The sequence below is a fragment of the Nuphar pumila genome, chromosome 3 (assembly GCF_984573655.1).
Source record: "Nuphar pumila chromosome 3, dmNupPumi1.hap1.1, whole genome shotgun sequence".
NCBI lineage: Eukaryota > Viridiplantae > Streptophyta > Magnoliopsida > Nymphaeales > Nymphaeaceae > Nuphar > Nuphar pumila.
The window spans coordinates 85,705,953-85,729,489 of NC_143251.1; positions in this window are offsets into that span (position 1 = coordinate 85,705,953).

A 23,537-nucleotide genomic window follows, 5' to 3' on the forward strand; every position below is an offset into this window, starting at 1 on the left:
TTTTTTGCACAGTCTTTCATTCTACTTCTAAGTAATGACTTTTTCTTTTCATTTGAGCTCTCATTTTCTTTGGATTTTCAATTTTTCCATTTTTTTTTCAATTCTTTCAGATTCTTTTCTTTTCTTTTATTTTCTTTTCATTTGATAGCTTGCGTGTGGTTTGCTTTTGTGCCATGTGCAATGTTAATGCCTTCTTATACCACTGTTTGTATGTTGAGAGCGTTAACTAGGCACAAAAGTGACTTCCTTCATTTACCCTTTCGACATGAGATTCAGACACTTCAACTTGTGTCTGGTCTCAGCTTCCAAGGCTCACAAAGTTTTTACTCTCCTTTTCGGGTGGAATTCAAATGCTTTAACTAGCGTCTGAACTCATCTTACTCGGAATTGTGAAATCATCCAAACAACCTAACGCAGGCTCTTTTCTTTTGAGCTCTAGCTTTTTCTTATATTTTTCATTTACTTAGTAGTTTATTTTAAACTGTGCTTACTTATACTTTGTGATTCAAAATTTTCTTTTCACATTCAAATACAGTCTTTTCTTTGAACTTCACATAAATACTCACTCTTTTTAGCTTTGTTCAGAAAAAATTTTCCTCATGGGGCTTCTAAAAGTTTCTAACATGTCAAATTATGTCAAAAACATTCATATATGTTAAAAAAAATTCTGAAACACCTAATTTATGAGTTTTAGCTACTGAAACAGGATAAATAGAACAAAATAGTGTGTATCTACTGAACCCCCTCCATGCTTGAATGACACTGTCCCTAGTGGCATGCAGAGATATAAGAATGCAATGTAGATGCACACTAAAACAATACTTAAAATCAAGACAGGAGAATGGATAGATACGATCTGATATGCAGGGCCTCTTGAGATGATTCTTGACTGGATCATGCTCCACCACTAAGCATACGCTGACGCTTAATTTTCAGCTGATCTAGCCGATTGTCTATTTGTGAACACCCCAAATTTTTCAAAATGTGGTAAATATTCCCCTGTTGCCTCTGATCCCATTTTTTTGAGAAAACTGAGTCAATTTCAATTTCAGCTATTCTTCGGATTTCCTGGAATAAGCTCCATCTTTATCCATCTGATTCGATTTTGGATCCAGATCCATTCAAAATCCAAATCTGAGCCTCATTGTCCAATTCTCAAATTAAAACTACGAAAATACCAAAAATAATTTTGAATGACTCGGACAGCCCATCCGACATCCGTTTGGATTCATTGCTCTATATTTCTTGATTCAAGGTTAAAAACTCCAAAATCTTCTCAAATCTTGAATCCAAACCCGTTTTCTGAAGAATTTTCCAAAGAATAGTCTTGAATCCTTAGAAAATTCCTCGTTTCATAAATATTTCTCACAAATACAAAAAAATAGTTTTTGTCCCTCGTATTGCTTAGGTTTTAGAGTTTTATTTCCAAAATAACAAAAAAATTTAGAAAATACAAAAAAATGAGTCCTAGAAACCACTTTTTGGGAAAAGATTTCTTTTTTTTTTGCTAAAAAAAAAACCTTTGTTTTGAGGAGACCCCTCTTCTTTTTCGAGAAAGGCCTTCTAAGGCAAAATCCGAGGGGACGGGCGAGACTCGCTCTCTCCTTCTCAAAACATCCATGGCCATCCTCAAACCTCCATCGCCAACGACCACCACCCTTTATCCACCCTTGATCCCTAACCACTTCCCATCTAGAAACCTCCTCTCCCTCTATAAAAAGGGCACGTAGAAGGAAAGAATGGGATTCAGAATCACGATCTCCATCACTCCTCTTGTATCAAGTTCTTACCTCCCCCCTTCCTTCCTCCATTTTTTTTTTACAAGAGTTGAAAAGGAATTCTGCCCCTCTCTGCAAGGCGCCTCCTCAGTAGTAGCCCAAAAGAAATCAACCCACAACAGTCAGAGGTAAGTGCATCATCTCCCCCCCTTCTTATCTCTTCGTGTCGTTTATTCCCGCTGCCTCTTATTAATCACCCTCTTTTTTTTTGTGATTTTCCTATTTCGAATCCATTGACGCATCCGTGAGGGAGTTGGGTCGCCTATAGCGATACCAATCCCTCCCTTATGCAACAATGATGGAGCAATCATGCTCAAACATTTTTCTCTTTTTTTTTTTGTTCTTCTTATCTCTTTCATTTTCTGTTTTACTCACGCTGTGAATTTTGGGCTCAGGTTGTTAGATTCAAGAATCTGACAGGGTTCATCTGAATCTCGGTCCAAATTCCTTGCTAAATTGCACTTTCGTTTTGATTTCCTATCGAAATTTGGATTTTCTGTGTGACCTCTGCTCTGATGTTCAATTTTTTACTCTCGTTAGCCAGGGTAGTTTGATCTTCATCGACGTTACTAGATATTGCTTAAAACTGATGTTCATCACAATCGGTGCTCATAGTTTTCGTTTATGCTCTATACCTTTTGTATTTTTTTTCTTTTTTTTTTCTCTTTCTCTTTTCTTCTTTCTCTTTTCTTCTTTCCGTTTTTCTGTAACTATCGTTATCCGTCATTAATTCTGGTTTCTGGATTTCACTCTACATAATATTTTCAGCATCCCCTTTCTTCATATCTGGTTATCCTATCGTCGGTGTAAGCTTTCATTTCATTGGATGGGTCTATGTATCCATCAAGTCAGGGTAGTCACAATTGAATGTTCAGCAGGATCTCTGATTCTGGAGGTTGAGGGCGTTATTTGATTTTTTATCGTCTGTTGATATTGATTCCCATTTTTGTTTTGATTATTGCATAGCATCAGTTCCCTTTCTTTGTTTCCATCCCTTGCTAATTTTGAGCATGATCGACCCGCATATGCGGTGACGATCTACATTTTGTAACATCCGCTCGTTCTTTGCTGATTCCCATACAACACTGCATTTCATCAAACACCAGCAGTCAAAGATTTAAAGTGTATCTGTAAGCCTCACTGACTCCATCGGTGTTTTGATTTTGATGGCCGATCAATATGATTTCATCGGGGCTTCACTTATGTTTGATTTCAATTTCAGATAAGATAATATCTTGTTACTTTCTATGATGTTGACGCTACTGCGTTCCATTTTTTTTCCTTCTCTTTTTTTCTCTATTTTGATTCCTTTCATAAGCATGTATTTTTCTTTTTTTTTTAAATATCCACGTTGGTTGTCACTCGCTGTTTTATGTACACTTCAGCATAGCATCACCTTATATTTCCTCAAGTGTGTGTAGCAGATTAAGATTATGGTCGTAAGTGGCAATCACTTATCAACTTAGCCTTGGCATCTGATTATGGTTCTCCGTGCCTTATTCTTGATTGAAATCACGGCTATTAGAATATTGTACTGTTAACCTATTTGCTGCTATAGGTTGTCCATTTAATCCACCGATTATCTGCTTGACTCGTCTGTTGTTTTAGGTTGTTGTTTGCTATTTGCTTAATCTAGCTGTTACTTTAATGGTCCGATGTTTGTTTCATCCATTTACTAATTTCAATATGTTGTTCATTTAAGTCATTTGCTGTTTACTTGAGTCATTTATTGTGTGCTTTAATCCATTTGTTATCTCAATCATCTCATATTTGCCTAGTTTTTGTACTGTTTTTCTAAGGCATTTGCTTATTTTCTGTCTACCCAATTCATTGATATGGCACTCAACAATGTTGCATTTGCATTTACTGCCCTCGTGCACCCCCATATTTCCTACACCCCCCACTTCCTATATTACTGTGATTATCGCAAAATTTTTCCTCTCTTGTGATTTCTCTCTCTTCCTTCTCTTTTCCTTTTCTAACCTATATTTTCCTCCTTTTTGAAGAGAGGAAAATAAAAGAGAGAAGAGAAAAGAAGGGAAGAGAGAATAGGAGCTCTTTTGCGGGGTTTCACTTGACCTTAATTTGAAAATATTTAGAAATTTAACTCACCTCCATTTTGAAAATTTGCGGGAAAAAATGGAGAGACAGGATTCACTCGTCGGTACGAGGTTCGACCGTTCCTGGTGCCTTTACCAGGGGTAATCGAACCAAGGATCGAATCTATGCCTTTTGCTTTGCCTAAATATTATCTAAGAATTTATTCTAAATCTAAATGCACAAAGAATCATGCTTGTGCAATGTAAGGATGTATGCTTCTTTTTTAAAATGATTTGGAAATCTCCAAGTGTTCTGAGATGAACTTGATAATGGAGTGAAGAAATGGTTGAATCTAATTTAGAACTTGAGATAGATCAGAGAAGTTCTAAGTTTTTGAAGTAATCAGAGTTGGAAGAATAAATCCTGATTTCTGAGAGAGAATGATTTGAAGCTGAGATAAAAGGGAAAAGGAAGGAAATTTCAAAGTCAGAAGATGGACTTTGAACTTAGATTTAGGGAAAGAGATAAAATTTAAAATGGAATTGAATTTAAAATTTGAAATCATGATAGATTTGAGAAATTCAAATGGTATTTAAAAATAGAAATGGATTTAGGAGGTTCAGATGAGATCTAAAAATGGAATTGGATTTGAAATCTAGAATTGGGAATGGAATTGGATTCTGGATCCTGAATAGAATTGGATCCAAGATCTGGAATTCAAGATGGGATTTAGATTCTTTATCCTAAAATGGATTTTGGATCTTAAAATGGATTTAGGATCTGAAATCTGAGATCCAAGATAGAGTTGGACTTTGGATCCTAAGATGGATTTTGGATCTGAAGTTTGAGATCCAAAAGTGGAACTGGGTTCTGGATCCTAAAATGGATTTGGATCTGAAGTCTAAGATCCAAAGCAGAATTGGATTCTAGATCCTAAAATGGAGTGGATCTGAAGTCTGAGATCCAAGATGAAATTGGATTCTGGATCTTAAAATAGATTTGGATCTGAAGTCTGAGATCCAAAGTAGAATTGGGTTATGGATCCTAAAATGGAATTGGATCTGAGGTCTGCGATCCAAAATAGAGTTGGATCTAACTTTGGATTTGGAATTTCAAAATTGACTTGAGAATTTAAACTTTGAATATATACATGAATTCCAAAGTTAAATTGGACTTTGAATTTGAAACTTGAATTTTGGAATTTAGAAAATGAATCAAGAATTTCAAAGTTAAATTGAACTTTGAATTTGATTTCAAAGTCAAAATTTGGACTTTGAAGATGAGATAGAATGGATGAATTTGAAATAGAAATTGAAGAAAAGATATTCACAATCACTTGGGTTTTTGAAAAAGGGGATTTTGAAAATATGATGCAATTCTATCCTAAATGATGAATGAATTTAAATAATTTTGAAATTAGATTTTAAAAAGCGTGTTTCATTCTTTAAATGAATTAAGAAGGAGATTGAAGATATAATACATCCTTGACTATGGTCATTGAATGTATTATATAATAACCACCTTTAAATTCAAGTGAAGATTAAAACACATTTTGGTGCTTTTATAGAGTTTAAAATGAAATTAATTCTCAATATACCCTGACTATGGCCATTGGTATATATATTGAGTTAGTTTTAAATTAAACTCTGATAAAAGAGGAAAATATTTACAGAAAATATGATGATTTTTGAAAGGGATCCAGTGTGGATTCAGTGTTATTTTATGAAAGATAAAAGTACTAAGTTTTGGTTACATCCTGACTATGGCCATTGATGTAAATCAACATAGGATATATTACCTCTTACGAAATGGTGCATGTGCCATTCGTGTTTCACCATTGTGAGATTTTGGAAAATGAAGGTAAAAAGCATGAAAATAAGCAATTAATGATATTTACAATGCTTATTCATCCTATCTAAGACAGGAAATATAAATTCTCATTTAAGATCTAAATATTACAACACATAAAGTTGAATTCACAACTCCAAGTAATGATATTTTTCACACATTCCCTGCAAAACACTTTAGTTAGTATGAAAAATAGAAGAGAAATCGCCCATATCATGTAAATGTTTAATGATGAAGTGCTCATGTACCAAGATATAAATGATGGAAAAGATGAAAAATGATATATACATGTATGCATACCTATGTATAGATACATGCCTATATATATAGATGAGTTATATATATATATATATATGTATATGTCACATATATACATTCAATATAGGTGGATGAGAGTGATGGTGTTGTAAGCACAATGGTGCTTGTGGGAGATGCATGTGTGTAAATGTAAATGCTATGCATGTGCATCTGTAAAATGCATGTATAGGATGCCTACGATATCTGTACAACATGAACTAAAAGGTTATGAACAATGTGAAGGAGACGAATCCTAAGCGAGATGGATATATAGTTGGAGATAATGACATTGGCGGGAGTGCTCAACATTGGTGGCTAACCACCGGTTAATGAGAGAAAGCTTCTCAACCTGAAGGCGAACCAAGTTCAGCCAATTGAAGTCCTCTAACAATTCGACTTCTTAAATTTGATATATCATAGCACCATAACTGGATGGATTACCTTCAGCAGCCATAGATTGATTTACAACCACATTATTCAAGGGATCTCAGCAGCCTTGATATATTTCACACAACAATCACTAATCAATCCTGGTTTTTTTTAGTAAATAAACTCTTTTTACTTAATGAATTAAGGTTTTGAATGGCTAGTGACTCAACCTGTGTGTACCGAGTAATTGTGTAGGTGGAGGTAGAGACTACAGATGTAATGCTGCAGATTGATGTGAAGGTGGTGGGAAGTAAAACAAAATGTATGAATGAGATGTTTCCTAGCATGTGGCAGGTAATTGAATATAGGGGATGTAATGGAGCTACCTAATGTGAGTTTTCATTCATAATATAAACAAATGAATGCTAATTAACCTCTAGAATACACCTGTGAACTATATAACAAGCTAACATTTGAATTCATGAATTCTGGCATGATGGTGATTCAGTTTGACACAATTGAAAGACGACATCAAGAGATTGTTGACACAAACTCTAACTTTGTTCAGTGTACCACCCAATTTGCTGGAATTTGAGGCTTTTCCTATGACCCTCTAAGACTGACTCAACATAGAAACAAGTACTTTATTTCTAGTCATAACATAAATTTTATTGATATTGAATGGGCTATCTCTAAGGAAAGAGACATGAGGTGGAGATGTTGTGAAGCCAAATGATAGGCCCCTCAATCATAAATCCTCTGACCTCTCTGAGTTATGTAAATGATCAGATTACAACTTGTCATGCATTCAGAAAAAAAAATGAGATCAAACGGTCATAAAACAGATGTATAAATATGTAATGTATACATTGTTTCTGCACTGAACTTTGCAGAGCCATACCTTTCAAATTATAAAATATTCTTCAACGAAATTTAACATGTGGACTTACTATATGCCAGTGAATGTACATACAAGAGATGGTCCCAAAATCATGGGTGGGCTTTGATATATCCGAATGAGACCATGGCTCAAAATCAAGGCTGCACACCTGCGAAAAAAAAATTATATCTATCCTGCAATTCTACCAAAAGTTGATCAGTTATGCCAATCATTCTTCTTCACCTCCTTTTTTGTTTTAGCAGCAAACCTTTATTCATGCCTACCTACAAACTCAGACACATGAGGGCCAAAACTTTAGCCTTTGAGTAGTGTATAGATTGATCAGGATTGGCTTTCAAGGGTAACGGTTCTTGGTGTGCACAGACACAGTGAATGAAAAAAAAATTCAGATGAGATGAAGTGTACAGATGCTGTTATGCATGAGAGAGTGATGTGAGAAAGGGGAGTGTTTGATGGATGCAAGTGCAATGGTGGTAAGTACATCAGATACCTCAATTAAAAATGGGCCAAGGAATAAACATTGTGACTGAAGGTTGATGCAGGATGACAGTGAGTGCAGTGCACCTACAGTGGAATGCTGAGATAGTTATGAATAATATTATTTGCAGCCTGTAGATGCTCCAGATCCCAATTCGTACTAACACTTGTCTAGATTATGAAAATTTCTAATTGAGTAAGGTAAAATGAGAACTATCCCTAATCAGATGATAATTTCACAAAATGTCTCTTGCGACACATCAAAATTTTGAGGTTTTTGATAGTGGGCATTGACCCCAACATATTCCAATTTGTTCATGTCAAGAGATACCTTGATCCTTCTGGTGTTTCTGTTGCACAGTGGCTTCACACCACCGTAGTTGGTACTGGAGTTATGGCTATGCAGGAAATTACAAGTCCATGTTAGGACCTTTCAGCAAACCCAGATATTGCTGCAAATATTTCAAGTGTCGGCTTGGCGCCACTGTCATAAAAAATATAGCATGCAAACTTTTGAGCAGGGTAGTCCACGACAAGAATGGACAGAGCAGTGTTTGCAGCGACCAATGGAAGTTCCTCCATGATACCCACCATACTAAAAAAAAAATGTCAAATACCAACAAGTTCTGATGATTTTTGCCATCACTTTCATACCTTGATGAGGGCCAATCCAGGTATGTCTCTCCTTCAGTAGGGGACTGTTATTGAAACTGGTCCAAAACCATTGCTGGAGCAGAATAGTTTTGAATACGGTTTGTATTGCAGTGATATAAAGCACAACCTGCACTCATAAGTCTACTTAGGACACCAACATTATTCATTAGCAATCAGATCTATATATGTGGTCACTATAAGCATATTTAATGGAGGTTACTGGTTCAGGAGCAGCGACTTGGTTGCCTGCGTGTGTATATGTACACTTCTGCTCACGCAATCTCTCTATCTTCAATTGTTCAGGGCTTGTCTTAGTAAAATGGCGAATTAAACACCCATAAGCAAATGTAAATCACATTGTTCCAACCCTTAACAACATGATAGACTCTCTTGTGTGAAGAATCTGGCATTTCACGATGAGGACAAAGAAGATTGTCTAGCCCTCAGCAGTATAGGCCAGAAAACTTAGAGCACCAGATGCTGAAAAGAACGTCATAGCATAAAAAAAAAAGAGAACTCCTTTTGCTCTGGAGCATCAAAACTTGAACTCAAAGATAGACCGAATGAAGGGCTTAACACTTAACATGCCACCAGGGGATGTTTTAGCAGGGCTGATGTTGATGGGGCGATGATGAAGCACAGCGAGATGCTATTAGTGAGATGCTAAAAAAAATAAAATACAACAACTGAAAAAGAGATATGAAAAGCATGATGAACAGATGAGCAGGGGTACACATATAAAAAAAAATGCAAAGCCTTAGAGCATGGTCCATAGATGTGTGTACACTATAGTTCCCAGATTGTGATGGAGAAGACACAGATCTTAGTGGATAGATGGTTTTATAGACGCCTAAATCATGCTAATGAAAATGGAATCCTGTATACTGAACTGATAATGATGCTAAATGATCCTTACGACCGATGGCCATTCCTGAAATTAATAAGAGATTCAAACAGGAAGAGATTGTCATATTCATATAACCACACAAGGAAACATAGTGAATGAAAATGATGAAGGAAAGAGAATATAATATGCGAGATGTAAATTTCCTCAGGGAAAACACTGAGTAGAAAATAGATGAACTTAGCAAACAAATGAAAATAAAATAAGAACAATAATGATAAAAGAATAGGGAAACTGGAAATCAGATACAGTATAAAACTGGATATAAGGAAGAGGAAATAAGATATTGGGACCATATGTCCCCTTTTGTTGTAGCACAAGGGTGGGCTGGTGTTGCACAGGCAAACCAACACCACCAGTAGTGCTTTCCTGGGAGTGAAGACAGAAGGAAATTATAGTAAATCAGAGGAAAATCAAAGTTGAAAAGGTAAGGTAAATGTATAGACGAAATTTAATTTTAAGACAGATGAATCGGCGATGCCATTGCGAGGCATCACCGATCATCAATAAGAAGAGATATTAGATGGAATCTAAAACCCACTATAAACTTGAAACATAACTAAACTCTAGAAATTAAAAGAGCAAGTGAAGGATGATGTATAAATAGATGGTGAAAGAGGACATAGAGGAAATCAAAATCGGGATATTCGTTGAAACTTAGAGAAATCCATGGATAAAAGAATGAAAAGGAGAGGGGTTTTTTGCAGGGAATCAAAAGAAGGAAGAGCACGATTACTTACCTGCGATGGCTGTGGTAATCGGTCTTTTACTGCTACTTGAGGAGAATCAGAGAAGAAGCGTGAAGACAATGAAAGGGGTGAAACATGATCCATAAAAGGAATCAGGGGAAATGGCGAGCTACTGCGTCGTTCCTGATGATGTGGAGTGGAAGAGGGAGGAGGATGAGAAGAAGGAAAAAGAGAGTATGTGGGGGTGAAAACAGATGGCTTTAGGGTTTTCCTGAGTGTCTTTTTAAGGAGGAAGAAGGTTCGTGAAGAGATCGGTTGAAGATGGGCGGAGGAGAGAAGGAAGGTTGTTGAGGCTGAAGGGCGGATGAGGGGTGCGGCAAGCCGTTGATGATGGAGGGTCGACAATGAAGGGAAGATCTTGTTGGCGATGGGCGATGGAGATTCTGGTGATGGGCGGATGGAGGCCATGGAGGCTTCGAGAAGGGGGTTTCGCACATGGGGGTTTGGTGATGGCGGGATGAAGGGGAGAGGGTTCTCGAGAGTTTTGGCGAGAGAGGGAGAATGCCTAAGAGAGAGAGTTCCGGTCAGAGAGAGAGAAGGCCTTCGTAACCCTAAAATCGAAAAGGGTTTTTTTTATAAAAAAATTCAAAAAGTTGGTCCCTTTTAAAGATTTTTGCAAAAAACTAGTTTTAAAAAGATTGTTTTCAAAAAGAGATTTTTTTCAAAATCCGATTTTTGTTTCTTTTCTTATATTTTTTCTTTTTTATTCTTTTCTTCATTTTATATATATATATATATATTTTTGATATTTTTGGAATAAAATCCTAAAATTTACGAGAAAACAAGGATTTAAAACTGATTTTTTTGTATTTTTGAGAAATATTTACAAAAGAGGGTTTTTCTAAGAAATTTGGGTTTGATTCCTTTAGAAAATGGGTTTGGACCCAATTTTTTAGAAAAATATTCGAGTTTTAAACCTCGAATCGAGGAATATAATGCGATGGGTCCAAACGGATACCGGATGAACTATCTGAGCTTTTCAAAAGGTTATTTTGGAAATTTCGAGAATTTGGTTTAAAAATTGCATAATGAAGCTCAGGTTTGGATCTTTTATCTGGATCCGGATCCGAAATTGAGTCAGATAAATAAAATGAATTTAATTTCAGAAAAAACTTGAGAAATAAAATGGAATTTAGATTTTTAAGTGACTCAATTACTCAGAAAATGAAATCATGGGCAAAAAAAAAATATTTAAAAGATTTTGAAAAATTGGGGTGTTCACAGATGCCTGTCTTTGCTACTAAGCTGGTTGAAAGTCGAGCTTAGTGGCAAAGAAAAACACTCCAAATTTTGAAAAAAATGCCCCAGTTTAGCAAAACTGAGCTGGGTGTGGAAGAATTATTTTGAAGAGACATGATTTTCAGGCTTAAAATCTTATCCTGAATGGCCTTGGGGAGACGAAATCCTCGACAATGATATGATTGCATCTTAAAAATAAGGAAATCGTGATGGGACTTTAGGTGAAGATTCCAAAAAGATAAGAATTTAGATCAATTCTCGTGAGTGAGACAAGAGCAGCTTTTTGAATGACTCAGGTTTAACCCTTAACCTGGATGGGATGAAGATATCTCAAGATAACCTGAATGGGAAAAGGAATATATGAAGACCTTGATGGGACATTTTTGGAAAATGCCTCATGAGATGAAGCTCAAATAGGATCCCTTCCTGGATGGATATACAAGACATTGATTCCTCGATGGGAAGAACTATGATGGGATTGGAAGAAAACACCTCGTCAAACGAGGAACCTTGTCGAAACGAGGCTCAGGTTTAAACCAAAACCTGAAAAAGGAAGATATCTTGAGGCACGAGGTTCAGGCTTAACCCTTAACCTGAAGGGGACGACCAAATGGAATCCTCAAATGAAGAAACCATGATGGGACCTTCGGAATTTGGACGAACAAATCCGAAAAGGGTTTGCGTGTGATCATCGCAAAATTTTTCCTCTCTTGTGATTTCTCTCTCTTCCTTCTCTTTTTTTTTTCTAACCTCTATTTTCCTCCTTTTTGAAGGGAGTAAAATAAAAGAAAGAAAAGAAAGAGAGAAGAGAAAAGAAAAAAAGAGAGAGAGAGGAGGAACGCTTTTGCGGGTTTTCACTTGACCTTGATTTAAAAAGTATTTAGAAAATAACTCGCCTCCGTTTTGAAAATATTGCGGGAAAATGGAGAGACGGGATTCGCTCGTCGGTACGAGGTTCGACCGTTCCTGGCGCCTTTACCAGGGGTAATCGAACCAAGGATCGAATCTATGCCTTTTGCTTTGCCTAAATATAATCTAAGAATTTATTCTAACTCTAAATGCACAAAGAATCATGTTTGTGCAATGCAAGAATGTATGCTCCTTTTAAAAGATGTTTTGAAAATTTCCAAGTATTCTGAGATGAACTTGATAAAGGAGTGAAGAAATGATTGAATCTAACTTTAGAACTTGAGATAGATCAGAGGAGTTCTAAGTTTCTTTGAAGTAAATCAGAATTGGAAGAATAAATGAGAAAAAATGACTTAAAGCTTTGAAATGAAAGGAAATGAAGTTTCAAAGTCAAAATTGACTTTGAATTTTAGATTTGAATTTAGAAAAGGAAATGAATACTTGAGATGGAATTGAATTTGGATTTTTAAGTTTGAGATTAGAATGGATTGAGAAACTCAAATGGTATTTAAGAATAGAAATTGATTTAAGAAATTCGGATTAGATCCGAAAATGGAATTGAAATCTAAAATTGGAATTGGATTCTGGATCCTAATATGGATTTGGATCTGAAGTTTGAGATCCAAGGTGAATTTGGAGTCTGGATCCTAAGGAGGAGTTGGATCTGAAGTCTAAGATCCAAAGTGAATTTGGACTCTGGATCCTAAAGAGGAATTGGATCTGAAGCCTGAGATCCAAAGTGAAAGTTGGATTCTGGATCCTAACATGGATTTGGAATTTGTTGAATTAAGAACCTCCAAGTTTTGAATCGAACTTGAAAAAATGAAATTTAAAATTTTAACCTTGAATATATAAATGAATTTCAAAGTCAAATTAGACCTTGAATTTTTGAAGTTTAAATTTGAAATTTAGAAGATGAAGGGAATCTCAAAGTTAATTTGAACTTTGGATTTGATTTGGAGTATTTGGATATAAATGAATTTGGAATTTCAAAGTCAAATTGAACTTTGAAATCCGATTTGAATTTTGAATATAAAATGAATTTGAAATCTCAAAGTTAGATTGAACTTTTGAGATTTAAAAATGAAATAGAATTTTGAAAATTGGATTTGATAAGGATTGAAGATAGATTTGAAAAAAGATATTTACTCGGAGTTTTTGAAAAATGAATTTTTGAAAAATATGATGCAGTTCTATGATGAAATGAATTTAAAGAATTTGAAATTGGGTTTGAAAAGCTATTTCATTCTTTAAATGAATTAAAATAAGATTGAAGATACAATACATCCTTGACTATGGTCATTGAATGTATTATATAATAATCTATATTTAAATTCAAGAGAAGAATAAAATACATTTGGTGCTTTTATATAATTTAAGATGAAATTAACTCTCAATATACCCTGACTATGGCCATTGGTATATATTTTGAGTCAATTTTAGGTTAAATTCTAATAAAAGTTGAAAATATTTAAGGAAATATGATGAATTTTGAAAATGGATCTAGTGTGGATCCAGTGTTATTTCATAGAAGATAAAAATCCTAAGTCTTGTTTACATCCTGACTATGGCCATTGATGTAAATCATCAACTTAGGATTAATTACCTCTTACGAAATGGTGCACGTGTCATTCGTGTTCCCATTTGTGAGATTTTGGAAAATAAAGGTAAGAAGCATGAAAGTAAGTAATTCATGGTATTTACAATGCTCATTCATTCTATCTAAAACATGAAATGTAAATTCTCATTTAAGATCTAACTATTACAATACATGAAATTTAATTTACAACTCCAAATGATGATATCTTCCACATATTCCCTGCAAAACACTTTAGTTAATGTGAGAATTTGCATATATCATATCGATTTCAAAGGTTCATATACCTACCTTGTGCTTAATACCTTAATGAAATAATATTGATGATCTAAGGCATGGAAGGATAGCAATTTAATACATTTATATATAGGCACGTATGTATATATATATATATATCTACACACACACACATATATATATATATATATATATATATATATATATATATATATATATATATGTACATATATATTAACATGTATGTACAATAGGTGACTGACAGGGACGATTTATTGCTGCAAGTGGTTTGGATGGCTACAATGAAGAATGATAGGTGTGGGGGTATAACATGAGAAAGATGACAAGTGCATACATGTGTATGCTGCCAGGTGAAGGAGGTGGGTTGATGTAGAGTACTGATGTGTTGGAAGTGATGATACACAGTGTAAATACATCATTGCAGCAGGTTTAATGATTAGCATGTAATCAGTAGATCAGTAGAGTTTGATATAGAAGGAGGCTGAAGCTAAGTATATACGTATGCTGCATGCAGAGGGAATGGAAGGTTGTGAAAACATAGTGGCTGAACAACTGCTGGATACTGGACTGATATGAAGATGGGGAAAAAGGTGCTGGCAGCAATGAAGACTGATGCAGGTACTTGAAGCTAAAATGGAAGGTGGTTGTAGGTGTTGGAGGATGCAGCTACAACAATAAGGTTGTGCTGTGTAAGGCAAAGTGGCCAACGCAAGCGTACCTGACCATGAGCAAGCTGTTAGCAGCTGGATGAAGTGGAGTAGCGTATGATGAAGTGTTGATATTGCTGCAATCACAGCAAGTGGAACAGAGGATACACGGCTACTGTAAGAGCAATAGGTCTAGCTGATGATGTTGAAGAGTGGAAGTAATGACTGTGGGTGGCAATTTAGCTGCAATATGATACAGCAAGGGCATGGGGAATGATGTGAAGGATGAACAATTACATGGAGTGAGGTTGATGCTGACCATCATGAGTAGAAACAGGTATTGAAGACAAATGTTTGCAAATGGGTGAATGGCTGTGTGGAAGAGGCATGGCTAGTGTAGATGATGGAGGACAGGATATTAAATGATGTTGTAAGTGGTGTGATAGGCGACCAGCTGTATGAGTTCAAGTGTATGGAGCCCGTAACGGGTATAATTAGCAGGTATATATGAGTGTTAGGGTGTTGATGTGCAGAGGAGGGGAACATACAACAACCATAAACTGAAGTTACCGGGGTTTGCAATATACAGGACATCAACTGCAGCCCAGAATATACATTACATAGGGTTATCTCATAAAAGCTTTTCATTTTTTTTTTAGGATTTTTGTTCAGATCCACATAACTACAGAGCCCCAAACCTGAGCATCTAAGGGTAATATGCAGACTTCAAATATTCTAACACCAACTTACGAATAACCTAGATGCACTGAGGATTCTTTGAAGTTGGAACACCAGTCCTTTACCATATGCTTTCAAATCCATAGCCCTGTGCAGAATTGTGAAGAGTGTTGAAGGGTACAGGGGTTATGAGGCGCTGCTGATTGATGACCCTTGACTCAATGAGGTGAATATAGATCTTTAAGCTTTATTTCCTCTGTTTCAAAAAAAAAAAAAAAATCAAACCCAACCCCCACCTCTGAGATGAACCTTGCCCAGGTCTACCACTAGACCTTGTTTTTGTTTTCACAGTGGTAAGATGCACAGGAATGAATAGTTCTACAGAACCCAAAAAATTCTGATTCAAGAAGGAGACTGGTCTGAGTTTTAATGGTATACCCACTAATGCTGGTAAGGAATAGATACCCTAAATATCATACTAAATTATTGCAGAAGGATGGATAGTTTCCTGAACATTTTATGATAGTAAATAACATTATTTCCAAAATGGAAGATTGCTATAACAACCAACCCATTAAATATATATATATATATATATATATATATATCCACATGATAGCTACTCTTTCTAATCAGGATAAGAGCTAGAATTTAGCAATCCATATTTCAATCTTGGATGGTAAAAACTCCTACGATTGACATCCATGCCATAGGTAAAATTCCGATCTCCTGAGCTTCTGGCAAACTTTTATTAAGGCTTGAAACGTTATTGCTCAGCAGGGGATCTGATGCCTTGCTGACACAAGCGTAAATACACAAATGACTGTTGTGCAATAGAACCAATGTAATATACAGGTAGCTTATGATATGTAAATCATGCGAAAGTTTACAGGATTCCATGGTAAACAGAGTTTTATGACAGATTGGATCCACTGCTGTGGGTAAAAAAAAAAAAATCAAAGTCAATTTCATAGCAGCTTACCAGTGAAGATGTTGGTCATGCCAGCTACATATAAAGATAACTCAGACAATGATTGTATAAATCGCTTGATGACAAGGATGATTTACAACAGAAATTTCAAAGGGGAAATGCTGAGGAGATACAATAAACAATATATATTATTCGTGGAGTGGGATGATCTTTAAGGATATCATGCAAAGAGCAGGAGAAAAAAAAAAGTAGAAATGTCAATGAACCGCAATCAATGAAATGGGAATAGGGGGGGAACGTGATGCAAAGCACCCGCTCATGCTGCTACAATATACATGTATTGAGAGATACGTCCAAGGAACGAAAGCCATTCCCAAATATAAAATGGAGCCATTTGAAATGAGTGGTAAGTGAAAATCCATGAAACAGTAAAGAGGACTGTTAAACGAGATGCAATATTTTGTTTAAAATTGCAAAGAAACACACAAAATTATAATAAACAAAATATGAATAAAAGAACAAATGCTAACATCAGGTAGTAGAGGGTGAAACAACATTAAAAGAACAGGAAAAGGTAACGGTCGTAACCTTACATCAAACAGAAGAATAATTATGAAGAGATCCAGAGAAACAAGAAACATGGGAAATCAAAAGGAAAACTTAGGGAAAATTACAGGAAAGGGAATGGGTGTTCGAAGAGAAAAAAAAAAAAAGAATAATAATAAGAAGTAAGACATTATGAAAGAAATCAAGACATAAACCAGAGACTAAAATCAGGGGGAAAATCGATCTATAAACAAGGAATTGAAAAACCCAAGAGGAGATCAAAACTGAAAAGGAAGGATAAGCTCAAATGTAAATCGTGATCCTGATGAAATACAAAACAACATAAATTGCGAAAATAAAATGATGAAAAATAAATAAAAGAATGTGGGAATATAATCATTCCATTTGTTGTAGCATTAGGCGGATCGGCACTGCTATATGCAGGTCGATCCCACCATGGATGCAAGAAAGAAAAAAAAAAAAAAGAAGAGAGAAAGAAATGAAGAGGAACAAAACTGAAGCAAAGCAATGCAGTCAGAAGATATCTACGAAAAAATCGGAGATGGAAGAAGGGAGGTCTTACTTACTGTTTTATCTGATCGAGTATTGATGCCTCTTCCCTGATTGCTGGGACGATCCACCGATTTTCTTCAATTGATGCAGATGAGAACTGTAATTCCCACACTTATACTGATGTTCGATCAGATGGATTGCTTGGAAATCCTGGGACTGGTGCGACTTCCTTCAGTTGATGGGAAAGAAGAACAGAGGAAAGAAAGAAATGGGGAAGAAGAAGAGCCGAAGTGTGGAAGGGTAGAAGCTGGATCAGAAGCAAATGGAGGGGTAGAAGACGATCATAGAGAGTGCAATGAGAAGAGCATATGGGGAGGCAGAAGACGGATCCCTTGCTCCCCCTTCGTGATCTCCTCTTAAGGCTGAAGAAGAGCCTTAGAGAGGGGATTTCGGTTGAAGATGGAAGGTGAAGAAGGGATGAGGTTGTTTTGAAATCAACGATGGAGAATCGAGAGAGAGGATGCGCGGGAGATGGCTGTTGGAGATTTTCTAAAATTCCCAGGGGGGGCTCCTTTTCAGATTTTTTCTAAAAAATGGTAAAAAAGGAGGGTTTTCTGGCAAAAATTCCATTTTTCAAGTTTCAAAACCCTTTGCTTCCCTCAATTTTTTATTTTTGTATTATTTTTTCCATTTTTTTGTATTTTTGTAGTAGAAAACTAAGATTTTAAAAGAAAACTAAGTTTTAAACACTATTTTTTTGTATTTTTCTGAGAAATATTTACAAAAGTATTTTTCTGAGAATTTTAATCCATTTCGAGAGAATTTCTTCAGAAAAAGGGGTTTTTGACACAGGTTTTGAGAAAATGTTCGAGTTTTGACACTCGAGTCGAGAAATACAATGTGATGGATCCAAACGGATGTCGAATGGATTGTCCGTGCTATTTAAAGGTTATTTTTGGTATTTTCTATAATTTTGATTTAAAATTTGAACAAGGAGACTGAGATTTGGATCTGGACAATGGATCCAGATCCAAAATCAATTTAAACATATGAAATGAATTTAATTTCAATAAAACTAGAGGAATGAACTGGAATTTAGATTTGAAATGACCCATTTGCTCAGAAAATGAATTTAGGGGCAAAAAGGGAATATTTAAAAGATTTTGAAAAATTTGGGGTGTTTACATTGCAAAAGGAGGAAAATGGAGTTCCCTAAAGCTTAGAAAAGGGATGATCTTGGGCGTCTCATTGTTGAGACTGAAATAGCTTTTTGAAATCAATGACCTCTCGCAGAAAGTACAGGTTTGACTCTTAACCTGAGTGGGTACAACCATACGGAATTCTCGAAACCGTGATGGGACAGAAGAGATACTTCAACTAAATGGGGCAACTCTTCTGGAAGATATAAACAACACTAGGTTGCATCAAAATGGATATTGAATATTTATTTCATTCTTAGAATATCTAGAAAATTTTGCCAATAAGATAAATTTATAGTTGACTTCAATGCTTGAAAATGTGCACATGTGTGCAAAGATATTCCCTCTTTTACCTAGAGTATTTCCTCCAACGTGGTTAACTCCTTGGTATTAAGAGTCAAATTCAAAATTTTAGTGCTGATGACTTTCAAGGAAGCTATCCATTTTCCTGATATGAGAAGAGAAGAAATATTCTTAATCTCATAAAAGAAAGTAGTGAAAAGACATTGATAAAAGAATTTTACATGAGAAAAGATGACTTCTAGCAATTTTGGCAGTTTGATATCTGGGTGTTTTCCCATGATGATCTTCTTGCACTCTTTTTGAGTCATTGAGCTTTTTCGGGTTTTTTTTTTTTACATCATCATTCATTTTGGAGATGTCCTGACTTTTCTCTCTTTTTCAGGGGAAGGGCATGTCACAAACTCCTTCATCTTGGAGATGTTCTGATCCTTCTTTTATCTCAGGTATTATATATGATATTGGCTCAAAAAGGTCTTTAGATGATAGCAGAAATCAAATATCTTTTAGGGTTTGTCGGTGGGTTCATCACACTCGCCTTCATCTCGACGGTGATCTGAACTTTCCCTGGAAGGATCCGTCACAAACTCTTTCATCTCGGAGATGATCCAAATCTTCTTTGGCCCCGGGGGTCTAGCTCGCCTATTCGTCTTCATCTTGACGACAATTGAGAGATCCCTTTTGCGAATATTTGATTGTGGCTTGAATGGATAAGGAGATATGAGTGAATTCTTTTATAGCTCAGGATATTTTCACTGTCTAATTGCCAGAAAATCATCTTTAGACATGTGTCATAGCCATGATCAATATCAAATCACTTCTGGCTTTTTAACCTCATTGAATATTTCTTTCACTGATCATATCGAGGACATTTCTTACATTCTTTTGGTTGATCAACAGGAAAAGATTTGAATTTTACCTCTTTTTCGCAAAAAGTTTCACCTTTTTGGAATGAATACTAGAGGTAATCTGAGGTCATTCCTTTGTGCAGTAAGAATATTTGAATCAACAAGTATCTTTAGCAAATTGGCAAAGTTCTCGAGAATTCTTCGTGAAATAATCACTCAAAATAGATTTTGATGAAACCTTGAGTTGGAATTTTTGGAAAGGAATATTTAGATTTTTGTTTTGACCGACCAGCTCGAAAGCAGAATTTTTTGGAAGTACCAGCTCAAAAGCAGGATTTTGATGGAAGTATCAGCTCGAAAGCAAGATTTTTTTGTTCGACCAGCTCGAAAGCAAAATTTTTTTGTTCGACCAGCTCGAAAGCAGGATTTTTTGCTCGACCAGCTCGAAAGCAGGATTTTGGTTGACCGACCAGCTCGAAAGCAGGATTTGTTTGCCCGACTAGCTCGAAAGCAAGCTTTGTTTGACCGACCAGCTCAAAAGCAGGATTTGTTTGCCCGACCAGCTCGAAAGCAGGATTTGATTGACCGACCAACTTGAAAGCAGGATTTTTTTGCCTGACCAGCTCGAAAGCAGGATTTGTTTGACCGACCAGCTCGAAAGCAGGATTTGATTGACCGACCAGCTCGAAAGCAGGATTTTTTTGCCCGACCAGCTCGAAAGCAGGATTTGTTTGACCGACCAGCTCGAAAGCAGGATTTGTTTGACCGACCAGCTCGAAAGCAGGATTTGATTGATCGACCAACTCGAAAGTAGAATTTTTTTGCCCGACCAGCTCGAAAGCAGGATTTGTTTGACCGACCAGCTCGAAAGCAGTATTTGTTTAACCGACCAGCTCAAAAGCAGGATTTGTTTGACCGACCAGCTCGAAAGCAGGATTTTTTGCTCGACCAACTTGGCTGGTATTTTACAATGCTCTTTTTAAAAGTAAGTTTTTCAATAAAATCTTTGGAAAATCGTCAACCAAAAGTAAATAACTGACTTTCCACGAAGTGGTAAGTACGGGTTGAATCCACAGGGAACGGGAATTACTCAAATATTTCTATGAATTTTAATTTATTAATCACAAATATCAGTCTACAATCACAAGGCTAATAACAATTACAAATTAACACTAAAATAAAATGGAAAAGCAATTTAGTCTTTTGTTGCACACCAAGGGTATTTCTGTCTTTTCGCCACTTCTCAATTTTCACACTTGGACAAGAATCCCTAAAAAATTGTTATGCTTTTCAACCTAAAAACACAGAAAAATACAAAGTTAATAACTAATTTAATGAAACTAAACTAAAATGTAAATTAAACCTAATTCTCAAGAATTTAAACAAGCAAAACCTAATTACTAATAAAATAATAAGGAAAATATCAAACTAATTCTAAAATCAATTAATCTAAGTCTAACAATGCTGGATGATGCAGATTCAGCAATTAAAATGCAGAAAATACTGAAAATAGGTCGAAAATGACTAAATGAATGAAATTACAACTCTACCCCTAACTAGTGCAGAATAGACTTCTGACAGCTCTTCAAAAAATAACTGTTTGGCAGAGCAAACGAGGTCCGATTTTCCAGAAATTTATTTTATTCTGTAACTAACACATTCAAGAATCTGAAAGTTTTTACAGAATTGAAAAATGATATCTGGAACTCCAGATATAAGCGTTTCAAAACTGGGAAAAATCTGGATATCACAGGTCCCGAAATTTTAAAATCCAAAAAAGCGGTTTTCACAAAACGCTTAAAAAATAGACCAACCCAACTCGGATCAAGCTGAAATTTGGTCTGCAGACAGTTAACACGCCAATAAAGTGAACAAAAAAAAAAGTTTAGGAAACTCGAAATTTTTGCACATGAAATAACGACAGTGCGAGAGGGTAAAAATCGGGTTTCGGATTCAATGCACTATTCACTTTAGAAATCTATTTTTCACTCTAATAATGCAATCTAACACTAATGCAAACCTAAATGATACTAAATGACAGTTTATATGCAGATGATGAATGCAATTATTCTAAATGAAATAAAAATGAAATACAATATGCAAATTACGACTAAAGCTAAGTTAACTACTAATGCAAATGCAACTAACATAATTAAAAGTGCAAACCTAACTATATGAATTAGAAGCTGCAGTTAATACAAACTAAATACACATTAACTAAATGAAATGCTCAAATCAAATACAATAAACAACTACACATTAAGACAATACTGACTTCTAAACTCTAACTAAAGCGAGCAAGTGATTCCCTAGACTAAATTACACTATCTAATATGAATTAAAATTAAAATTAAATAAGCAACTAAGGAACAATAAGGTGCGGGTTTAAGGTTTGACTTAGACTAGGTTCAACTAGGTTGACTAGGTTAGGTTAACTACCTGTAAACACCCCAAATTTTCACCCTCATCCAGTGTTTGTTCATTTCATATATAATTGCATATCACTGCATACATTTTTGCATATCATTTCATCGCATTGCATAGCATTACATGTCATTACATCTCATTTTCGAGATCCAGCACTCCTATTTTCAAAACATTCAATCCAGATTTGAGTTTTAAAACTTTTTCTTTCAAAATCAATTTCAAAACCTGGGTTTTTAGTCAACATTCTATCATTTTCCAACCCCAGGACCTCATATTTCGAAATATTTTCTCAGAAAACAATCTGGATTCATTTCAAACTCAATTTCAATTGATTTCAATTCTCAGATGAGACCCATTTAGGTGGTGTCGCTTCTGGATTCCTTTACTTGTCAAAAATCTCCAAAAATTTCAGAGTCCTAGTTGGATCAGGACTCTTTTTCCAGAGTCTAGTCGGATCAGAACTCTACTTTTCACTACCTTTTTACCTGCTTTCGGAGAAAACCTTTTAAAATCTTCTGTTTTGGCCAAAATTTCAGAGCCCTGGTTGGATCAGGACTCTTCTTTAAGAGTCCAGTCGGATAAGGACTCTTCTTTAGAGTTTCAATTGGATTGGGACTCTAATCTTTTACAGCTATTTTACTCATTTTCAATCAAATCTTTCAAAATCTTTCAAAATGAGTCAGAAACTCAGAGTTTCAGTTAAAACAGGACTCTGTTCAGAGAGTCCTAGTTGGATCAGGACTCTGATCCTGATTTTAATTTTGAGAAAATCTTTCAGAAATCTTTCAATCTACCAAAACTATTACACTTTTATCAAAGAATTTCAAAATTCAGAGGTTTTATCTCAGAGTCTTGATCAAATCAGGACTCTACCCCAGAGTCCTGATCGAAGTAGGACTCTATCCAAAATTGATTTTTCTCACTTCATTTTCACTAGTTTTCAAAAAGCTTTGCTTAAATTTCATCATTTACTTATCAGAAAACCAAAATTTCTTAGAGTTCTGATCGAATCAGGACTTTTTCTCAGAGTCCTAATCAGAATAGGACTCTAAACCAAAACTTCAATTTCATCCCATTTTTAACTGTTTTCCAAAATTCTCTCATTTGCTTTATCAGAAAATCCAAAAATCTGAGAGTCCTAGTTCAATCAGGACTCTGTTCTCAGAGTCTCAGTTGAATCAAAACTCTATTCTATTTCAATACTTGTCATTGTTTACATTGTTCTTTCGTCTATTTTTCAGAAAATACCAAAAAAATCTAGAGTTTCAGTCCGATCAGAACTCTGTCCCAGAGTCCTAGTCCAGTCAGGAGTCTGTTTTGAAGTCTGTTTTTATTTCATTTTTATTGTTTTCAAAATTTAGGTCATTTTACAGAGTCCAGTTAATTCAGGACTCTATTTTAGAGGTCGGTCGAGTTAGAAGTCTACCC